This window comes from Puntigrus tetrazona, chromosome 1 (genome assembly GCF_018831695.1).
Source record: "Puntigrus tetrazona isolate hp1 chromosome 1, ASM1883169v1, whole genome shotgun sequence".
Taxonomy (NCBI): Eukaryota; Metazoa; Chordata; class Actinopteri; order Cypriniformes; family Cyprinidae; genus Puntigrus; species Puntigrus tetrazona.
Genome location: NC_056699.1, coordinates 31,458,044 through 31,469,507, shown reverse-complemented (window position 1 = coordinate 31,469,507; position 11,464 = coordinate 31,458,044). Strand labels below are relative to the sequence as shown.

At 39.0% G+C, this 11,464-nt stretch overlaps 1 pseudogene; it reads left to right on the top strand.

Annotated features, from left to right (window-relative positions):
- The first annotated feature begins 4,341 nt into the window (after nucleotides 1-4,341).
- On the top strand, nucleotides 4,342-9,558 carry LOC122351978 (annotated as a pseudogene).
- The last annotated feature ends 1,906 nt before the right edge of the window (nucleotides 9,559-11,464 follow it).

Below are 11,464 nucleotides of genomic sequence, written 5' to 3'. Positions count from 1 at the left end.
AACAGTTCCAACAATGGAAAAGCGGTCAAAAAAACCCCCAAAAACTAGAACATTAACTATAAATCGCATCTCACAACACGGGTGCTGTATAAATACTTCATATGATCCCAAATACGAGTGAGATGTAGCGTTTGAGATGAAGTGGCTTTCGTGTGAATCTCCTCGCTGTCTGTCCCGTCTGCTCTAATTTGTTTCTGCAAGTTTCGCTTTAGTCTGTCGGACAGATAGTGTGTGTTACTGTTGAGTTGGCGTGCTGCTGTGTCACACAAGTGAAGCAGTCGGTGAACAAAGACCTACATATCTTCCACAAGGTAAGACATATCATTTTGTAATGCTTTTTTATGCATATATACACAGACAGATGCACACACAAATACGAAAACACACACATATATATATATATATATATATATATATATATATATATATATATATATATATATATATATATATATATATATACACACACACACACACACACACACACACACACACATATATATATATATATATATATATATATATATATATATATATATATATATATATATACATACAAATATATATAAATATATAACAGTCACGTTATCGCCAGTAAATATACCAGTAAATTTATAGTAAGTTTATACTTAGATTAGATTAATCAAGATTATTTTTTAATCTAAATTTGCCAATAGTTTCCTGTAAAGGGGTTAGGTTTAGGTGTAGGGTTGAGTGTAGGACAATAACATACAGTCTGTACCAGAACAAAAACCATTGCGCCTATGGAAAGTCCCCATAAAACATGGAAACCCCAGCATGTGTCTGGAGTGTGTGTGTAATATTCAGATTAATAGATGAGCTGAGATTTTGTAATCAGCAACTGAAAACAACATCAAATTAGCAAATTATATTTAATGCAACATGTAAGCGGCAGGGCTTAACAGAATCAATTTTATCAATAAATGTCCCATTTCCGCAGATTTAATGATGAAATGTTCTGATTTACATGAAGTCCTGATGAAGAACTGATTCACGTTTCTTGGTATTTTGTACATTTGTAACGTTATCGCATTAACTGTGCATTTTTGTCAACAGGATTGTCAGGAACATGGTGAGAAAAATGCTTAATAATCTGTCTGATCTGAGACAGAGCGGTTTCGGTCGGCCTTCTCGAGACACGGTCTGAACCTGTTGTGGTGGTTCGCTCATGATTGTGTTCAGATTGACTCTAGCGGTCGCATGACTAAAAATTCACGACCCTAAAATGGAGAGTTTGGCTTTTCGTTGGTTCCATAAGAGAGAGGACTTCTTCCTTACAGTGACCTGCTGTACTACGAGGTGGGAACCTCACAAAGCTGATTCACTGCCTGGTTATGTAAAAGACGTTACACTGGAGATTTAGACGGCAGCAACACAGATCGAATCATCGTTTCCTTTGACTCGTGTGGAGAAGGTTCGAGAGGCGTTTACGTGACGCAGCACTCGGATCAGGTGCACTTCGACCAGAATCACACCTACCGCATCAGTCCTGATCTCATCAAGGACATTAAAGATCTGAGCCGTGAGGATTTCCTCAGAAGACTCACGAGGCGTTCTGGACAAGTTTCCATCAACATGCCTCAGACAGTGTGGACAAACACCAGCCCGAACGTTAGCAATGAACTAAACGCATCTGACAGCGGAGGCTCCCAACAGTTACCTATAAGCAGACCTCGGTCGGTGCAGCACAGCCGGACAAACCCCTGTCAGAGCTGGAAATGCCGCTGCGCTCTGATTGGCTGCGGTCTGATGGTGCTGCTCATCGCTGGCGTCGCTGTCTACGTTTGGTCCAAAACAAAATAGACCTAATCTATCGCTGTTTGTTGTTCCAGCTCGTTGCGAAAATCGTGCTAAAGTGCGATCACCTTCTTGCCATTCCAAACTAAAACCTTTGCTGGTCTGTAGAAACACAAATGAAGATGATTCAAATCAACCGTGTGCGTGTTTCTCACAGCTCTTTTTAAGATTTTGGGTCGCACATCCCATAGCCATTGTCTTGATTTATAAGAATTTCTGTATCCTACCTTTTGTGCTTATTCTTCAAAATATATTCTTTGTATTACTATAGAAAAAAAATTGTGTGTGTGTGATTTTTTTATTTAACTGCAATGTTTAATATTTATAAATATTTTCAATATCATTATTAATTCAATTCATCTTTATAAATTATAATGCATTTCAATAAGAAACATACTTAATATTACATTTTGACATTTTAAATATCTGAAATTTTAATATGAGGCATTATAAAATTCCCGCAATAATGTGTTTCGCTTTCCACGCGGATGAGTTTCTGTTCAATTTCACAGCAACTATTTGCCTGTGTGTTTTCCTCGTCTGCTTTACTTTCGCTTTCCTGGTCAGTCCCTTTTCCGCAGCTAAAAAAAAAAAAAAGAAGCCTGGTGTAGTCTTGATAAAATGTGGAGATTCAGGCTCGTGTTTGTCTCCGCCCACGTGAATAATAACCGAGCGCGCGCGCCGCACAGGCGCAGATCCTTCACGCGCGTGAATAAGGTACGGTATTAAAACAACTGATTATAAGAGAGTTTTAAGATTAACATCAACTTTGAACTTAATAGCGGTGTTTAAAGCAAATGCTGTTAATAGTTTAGCCTCGTTGACATTCTGTGTCTGTAGTCTGTGCGTTTAGAGAGAAACAGAAACCTACAGCAAGTCCACTTGTTAGTCTAATTTATTTAGTTTAGAATTTACCTAGAATTTATTTAACTAGAATTACTGGAAGAAACTAATGCAAGGCTGATTATTTCAGTGCTCTGTCGTGATACTTCCTGTATTTATTAAAAAAAAAAAAATGCTACACATATAATACATCACATATAAAAATAATGCAATATTTTTAGGTTAGAATATTTATTATGTTTTAATAAATTGTACATATTATGCCATCATACTTATGCTACTCATTCTTATTGCTTGCCCCAGAACGCAGAATGGCCCGACATATATCCATTCTATTTGAGTGCTATCCTGCAATCCAAGTCTTATTTATTTATGATTTTTTTGTTTTCTCAGACGCAGAATGCCCGACCGAGAACTCTGAACGAACTGGCCCATCTGAGAGAGACCGGGTTCGGTCAGCCGTACTTCAGACACGGGTCTGATTCTGCTCTGGTGGTTTGCTGATGAATGCATTGAGATCGACGACGACGGCAATATGATCGCACTGTGCGACCCAAAAACAAAGCTTTTGGTTTCCATCCGTTCCATAACTCAGAAGAAATTCTTCCTACAACTGGCCAGTATTATGAAATCGGTAACCTGCACCGACCTGGAGCGATGCCCGATTATGTTACCAAGAATTACAACCCTGATGTACGTGAGAGCAACGCAGACGCGTCGTTGTTTCGGTCAAATCAAGACGGAATAAAACCTCTTTTTCAGATATTTACGTGACGCATCATTTAGGTCAGGGCCGCTTCCGACGAGGACGCCACCTTCCGGATCAGTCAAGGCCTGGTTAGGATCATTCAGAACAAGGCCTGGTCGGACTTCATCAGAGAGGTGAAGGTCCGTTGAGCTCGTGTTACGTGTGCTCCTCATCACGCTTCAGATCAAACGTTCCTGTTCTTACGAAATAAAAGCAAGTGTCTTCCTGGAAAACAAAGGCACTGATAGATTTACATGTACATTCAGTCTAGGACCAGGCAATCGGGGTTAATGTATAATGCATTGTGTTCTGTCTTTTACTTTTACGTTTATTATTCTTATTATTAATTGTCTATTTCACAGCACATAACGTAACGTGGGTTTATAAATATGCATGTTGGTTATTTCTTGTAAAGCAGCCGGGTGATGCATTTCTGAAGGTCGAAACCCTAAACGAATAAAGTCTGTGGTGAACACGAGCTCATGCTGTTTTTATCTTAATTGTGAAATGTAAAATACGTCAGCAGTACTCCCATGTGAATCTTTTTACTTGTGACTAAATAGACTACAGAGAGAATAATAGAGCGGGTCAACTAACTAATCTTCTCGCTAGTCGCTTTTCACAGCCTCGTGTTTATAATTGAGCTCTTTCTGAGCGATTCTACCTCAAAAGCCGTGTTCATACATACATACATAATAAACATAAACTTCTGTTGGTCACGGAGCTTATGGAATAATCCAACGACGCTAACTTGGCCAATATATATCAATCTATTTATAGTGCAATTATTTCAAGCATAATAGACATGTAATTACGGGGTGTCACTACAGAATAGCTCTCTGCGTTGTCATCAATGTTTTAAGGGGCCAAATATGTATGTAATGCATTACAAGAGACCCAACCCTTCATTTAAAGAACATTGCTGTGACATTCACAAGTATATTATGGTTATCTAATTTTAATGATGTTACGTGATAAACTGGTTTTGTAATGTAATCTAATCTATACACACACACACACACACACACACACACTTACTTCTTTTATTTTTTCAAAGCGCATGTTACGCGTCTAATGAAAGCAACAAACAGAAACGTTAATAACTACTGCTTTTATGATTCACGCGGCATAACTAATAGCAAGCTTTTCTCATGCTTTTAAAATCAATTCATCTATAGACTGTAGATTTTCCTTGCTCTTGAAATTGAGAAGTGGCTAATTATAAGTGAACGCGTGCGAGTAAATATGGGTCGAGTCTTTGATTGGGTTGAACTCTGTTTGCCAAACAAATATCTCGCCGCTTCTCTCCAGAAACAGGAGACGGAACAACGTTAGTTTCTGTTTGCAAAACATCGCCTGACTCGCACGAGGAGGGTCAGTGTGTAAATTCTCCCATCACGTTAGTAAGGTAAGTTTGATTCATTTCATCATGTGTTTATGTAACTGATCACTTCACTATTTGATGTTTAGCTGTAAACTAATTTCTGGAGAAGCGCTTGGGGATCTCTGCGGTGAAGAGGGAAAAACCCTGGGCTGGGAGTCTCTTCCTGGACAGCCCGCCAAGCAAGCTTCCTTTTAATATAACAAATTATATGTACGTGCAAACTTATTAATGTATAAACAATTTTTTTTGTTAAAGAACATACTTACCAGAAATGTGGTGGGGACACTGAATTGTCCCAGTTACGTTTATATTACGATCCAAGATGGCGACGCGTCCCAAAGACGCCTTTTTAATGTCGTCTGTGTGTAATCTAATGAATATAATATACTTGTTGAATGGCGTTAGTGAAATAAATCAACTTTTGATGCTATTCTAATTATATGCCCAGAACCTGCATATCCTGAATGTCCAAAACTGTGGCAACAAAGACGGAAACATAATTCACATGCTTAAAAATGTATTTTCATCTCTGTTTTGAAGTGTCTGAAATGACTGAACCCATATGTACAAGTCACTGATGTTTAGCGATGAGTTTTTGACTCAAGGATTGAGTTTAAAGTCAGGTGTTCAGCTGGGGTTAGGAGTTGGCTTTACGCAGACAAGTCAAGTTCTACCACTCAATCAATCTTTTTTTTTTTTAACCGCGCTTATACACAGAGGCATTGTGAAGTTATAATAGAAAAGAGTCCTTCCAAACTGTTGCTATGAAATTAGAAGCACACACGAGTCCCTAGAATATCATGTAGGATTTGTACTGGATATTACTGAAGTAGTTAAACGTGTTCATTAAAAGGGGCTGAGGCAGTATATCTGGCAAGGTAGTGTACATTCATATCAAATCTACTACAATTATATCGAGATTTGAACTTGACATATTTGAATAAATTGTCACAACTGGCTCGCTGTTAATTGTCATATCCCACATTTTTGTATATTTAATTCAAAATCTTTGGGTCACAGTAATTCCAGTCCTGTTTCTTACTTTTCTTCTTCAACGTCATTGTCAGGAACATGGTGAGAACCCCTGAAGAATCTGACTGATCTGAGACAGACCGGTTTCGGTCGGCCTCCTCCGAGACACGGCCTGAACCTGTTGTGGTGGTTCGCTCATGAATACGTTCAGATTGATTTCAATGGTCGTATGATTGCACTGTGCGACCCTACAAAGGGAGATTTTGGTTTCCACCGATTCTATAATGGTGATAGACTTCTTTCCTTACAGTGAACAATACTATGAAGTGGGCAACCTGAGCCCCTCTGGCTCACTGCCTGGTTATGTGACTGAGAATTACACTGGATATTCAGACGGCATCATCGACTCGGTGTGGAGAAGATTTGAGAACGTTTACGTGACGCAGCACTCGGATCAGGCTTAACTTGCACCAGAATCACACCTATTACATTAGCATCGATCTCCTGAAGGACATTAAAAGGTTGAACAGTGCAAACTCCCTCATAGTCTTTCAATTTAAGCATCTGTGTGATTTAGTTAATGATTTTCCATAATAAAACTGAAAGAAAGCTTACCTGAACCTGAGAACATCTAGCCCCTTCTGAAGTGCAGTCAATGAGGGGAAACCCCGTGCACAGTGCTGCGGGAAACAGGCTGTTCATGCGCAGGGACAGGAAGTGAAATACTCGGATGAAGACATCAAAATACTACATTTTCCCAACTTAACGGTTTATTTCCATTGGACAAAATAGTAGTGAACATGAACATAATAAACCCAGCGCTGTGCTCAAAAACATGTCCACCTAACTTATTATTTTAAACAGTTAACAATTTAACAATTTGCAAGTTGGATTTTTTACAGCTCGGAGGAAAATATGAATGACAGTATCAGACGTATTTCCATCAAACTTCTATAAGATCACAGTTTATATCTTCACGTCACTATACAGGGTCAAAGGTCACACCAATCTAGCTGGGATTTTTGCGCGTGCTGCACTGTTTTTTACACTGCTGCTCTTATTTTGCTTGGTTGTTTTAAAATTCTGGCTTTCAATAAATGCAAACTGTATGTTTTTCTACCACGTTCCAGATAGAACAATTTGAATACAAGTAAATGCGTGACATTACGTTTTTACAATGTTGAGCACGTGATTTCTTTCAGTGGTCACTGCTATTATGAAAAATAAATGTTCAGCACTGTGTGTGTGTGTGTGTGTGTGTGCGCTAGTTTTTGTGTTACAATTTGAAGTTGGTTTATGAGGACAGTGCCCCCATAATGCAAAAGGCTGAAAAGGGGCTTAGAGGAGAAAGTAATGTGGAAGTTTTTGGAAAAAAAATGTGGTTTTTGAACCTTGAAACGCATAAACACATTGCATTATTAGTGAGAATGTAATACAGACCCATTATACAGTATAAAGCAGCTTTAATATAAATCTCATTATTTGCCTGCTAACGTTTCTGCATAAGTTTCTGTTTCCAAACCATCGTTCATCGGAAACAGAAACACACACACACACACACACACACACACACGTACAACCTGTAGATCAACTAACGATCGTTTCTGTAGCATATTTCGTATAGTTCAGTGACGTATGCATCGTTATCAATGGCACATTTTGGACAAAATACACTTTGTTGCATCTAGCATATCTGTCTATCTCTGTATCTACTGATCAACAGCCCTGCTTTGCACGACAAGGAAGTCAACGTTGGTGGTTTCAGCTGAAATGAGCTTCTCATTCTTCCCGACGCCAGAACGAAGTACATTCCTGCAATAAGCGCGAGTAACAGCTTTACAATTGTCGAAGAAAAAATAAAGGTACAGTTTGGTTTCGTCTCTCTGTCGCCGGTCATTTTACAAAAGACACATTCGGTTGTTTTCTGTTGTTTGTGAACTTGCGCTTTTGCCATTTACGGCTTTGCAAATGTGTGTTTCCCATCTAGCATTTCTCTTCCGCACACTTTTCAGTGAAGCTCTCTTTACGCGAGCCACATTTTGGGATTTTAAGCTTGTCTCACCCGGGACACTCAGAGCGCCAGTCTTTCTGCTGCAGACATCCAAGTAAGTGAATAAGATCAGAATAAGAAAAACTGAACTTTTAAAATGCGGTTCTTTTTGTTTTGATGTGTTTTTGTTATTGTATATTTCATACCAAGACGATCATTGGGTCCCATTTATATTAAGTGGTCCTAATACCTGTGTGCATAGTGACTAGATGCATGCGTAGTGTGTAAGTAAACATCAGTATATAGTGTCTATAGCAAGTACACATATTTAACAATCCTCAGAATGGAAACAAATGTGTTACAGGGCTTTGCTAACAACACTGTAAGTACTGTAACAGGAATTGTTACCTATTTGGCTGCACTTTATATTAAGTGGCCTCAAATACTACGTTCTTACATCAAAAAATAAGCACTTGAGGTGGGATACGGGTGAGGTTAGGGACGGGTTTGGTGGTATGGGTAGGTTAAAGTGTAAGGGATAAGTCAGCAGTGTAACTAGTTACAGATGTAATTACATATAGATATTATTAAAGTGCAATGTAAAAACATGTGCACAACAAGAGCATTGTATCAAATGATTAATTTGAAAGTAAGTACATAGTAGGTGAGGCCAGCTAATATGAAGTGGGACCAGCATTTGTATTTTGTTACCAATGTTACTTCCACATATAGTGGGTTGCTACATACGTGCAGTTACACAAATATTAGCGTATGTTTCAATGTGTACTTACACTATGGTTATATATTGTGTACACATCTAATCACTATGTAGGTATTAGGACACTTTATATAAAGTGTACTATTGAGCAAAATGTGTCTTTTTGTCAACAGGATTGTCAGGAACATGGTGAGAACCCTGAAGAATCTGTCTGATCTGAGACAGAGCGGTTTCGGTCGGCCTTCTCCAGACACGGTCTGAACCTGTTGTGGTGGTTCGCTCATGAATACGTTCAGATTGACTCTAACGGTCGTATGACTGCACTGTGCGACCCTGAATATGGAGATTTTGGTTTCCACCGATTCTATAATGGTGATGGACTTCTTCCTTACAGTGAACAATACTATGAAGTGGGCAACCTGAGCCCCTCTGGCTCACTGCCTGGTTATGTGACGAGCATCACACGGATATTCAGAGGCGACAGCAACACAGATCGCATCATTGTCTCCTTTAACCCAGTGTGGAGAAGGTTCGAGAACGTTACGTGACGCAGCACTCGGATCAGGTGCACTTCGACCAGAATCACACCTATTACATTAGCATCGATCTCCTGAAGGACATTAAAAGGCTGAACCTTGAAAACTTCTGCAGAGAAATGCTAAATAATCAAATGCATCAATGTCAGATAGATCCTGCCGAGATGAATTTTCTTCAAAATTCCAACATACATTCACGCTCCACGTCACTTCAGTCACTGCAGGGTCAAAGGTCACACCAATCCACAGGGGATTTGGGGATCGCAGCACTGGAATGATCTGCATTTGTTTGCTTTTTTTGTGTGTGGTTTGCATCTTTCTCTTAAAAATGGCGAACTAAGTGTAGCTAAACGCTATTGATTTTTCTTGCGAATTTTGGATTCGCGACTTTGAATGCATGTAAATGCTTGACTTTGTATATTTCTGACGTTAAGAATCACATATTTTTGTTTTTGAACAGTCACTGTAATCATATAAAAAAATAACGATGAATGAATGTTTGGATGTACCAAATGCAAACCTTCGAGATTTGATATTAAAGTCACGACGACATTGTGATGTTGGTCATTAATTGTCATATTTCAAACACAGAATTAGTATAAAAGCTCAAGAACTGCAGCTGTTTGTGAGATGAATACAAATTCCCGATAATACGCTTTAAAATTAATTTTAAAGGCTAAAATGTGATTTATCATTTTGCAGTAATTTATCCTATTAAACCAATAGCCTGTTACTCAGCCTTACGTTGACATTCATGAGTCTTGACTAGTTTAGATGCAAAGAAACATTTCACTGATTCTTCCTCGGAGTACAAAACAAGTCCAGTTTCAGTTTCCGAACACAAAAGCAGGTTTGACTTACTCTTCTTGGCTCTGTTAGTGAAAACAAGAGCATGAGAGCTGTCAAGGACGAACCTCAGATGCATTATACCATGTTTTATTTTTCTAAAATCTATTTTTTTAGTAAGTTCTCTGTAATTATATGATCCACGTTAGACTATTCTACTCACTATTAGCTTTCATGCAGCAAAGGGAATCTCAAACCTTTGTAAGTCACAGATCTTATTTTCTGCAGTAATCTAATGGAACAATCCAATGTTGATGTAACCAGGGTGATGCTAACCACTGAGTAAGTCTACAAAAATATGGCATAATCTATTCATAGTACAGTAAGTTCAATGGTAGAAGTGTAATTATAAGGCGTTACTACAGAATAGTCCTGTTGTTTTCAAAGCCAAATACATATATGAAGCATTAGAAGAAAGATAAATTCTCATGGATGAAGAACATCGCTTATAACACTCTCTGTATACTGTTAAATACTTTAGTATTACTTTTGTATATATTTGATGATGTTTTTAGCTAAACTTCAGCTAGTTGCCGGCTAGCACATGGACATTAATTGTTTTTGAAGGACACACCCACAGTATCGTCGATCTGGTTCAGTCTGTTTCCATTTGCCTCATCTTCAAACCACACAACGTCACTGCAAAAAGAGTAATAGCTTTTGTTTCTCCACTTTCCTTTGCTAAACCGATTGCTTCATTTGAAAAACGCATTTGGGTTGTTTGTTTATATTGTGTGTTAATGTGTTAGCGTAAACATTTTCTCATCTGCGCGAGTCATTGGCTTGGAGAAAATTCAGTTTTGAAGGTAACGTTTTGAGATTTTTAGCTTTGTCAAACTGTTTTATTGAATGCTTTATTCGTTTCAGTGCAGATCAAGTCTATTCCTGTATTTTTATTTATCGCCCACACAGCCGTCCATCATGGTGTCGACTCTGAACGAACTGTCCCAGCTCAAACAATCAGGCTTCGGTCAGCCACAGCCAAGACACGGCCTGAACCTGCTGTACTGGTTCGCTCAGGAATATATCAGCGTGAGTAACGGAAAGGTTGTTTCCTCCTACAGTCCTGAAGATGGAGACTTTGGCTTCCACAGGTATTATAACAGAATTGAAGATGATGATGACCGACTCTTGCCCAGTAGGAATCTCCTGTACTACGAGGTGGGCAACCTGAACGCTCGAGGAGCAGACAAGCTCCCGGGTTATGTGAGGGCGAGTTACAGCCCCGGCGATCCTGACAGCAACAAGGATCGCATTATTGTGTGTCAGGGCTTCAGCAGGGTGTACGTGACTGAACACAGCGATCAGAAACAATTTGACAGCAGCAGAACGCACCGAGTGAGCCTGGGCCTCCTCCAGATCATCAGGAACATGAGCAATCAAAAGCAGTATCTCGAAAAGACAGCCAACACTCAAGAGAAGGACGTCATGTTTACAGAGCAGAGACATGTAGTGACAGCGCCTGAAGAAAACTCCTGGGGGTGTACTATCCTTTAGATATAAAGCTGCTTACCATTAACAATCTCTCTTTCTGTCTATAGATGTATAGCTTACTAAAGCATCCGTTATTGGTGGGTGAGCCTCAAAACTTTGAATAATCATTTGTATC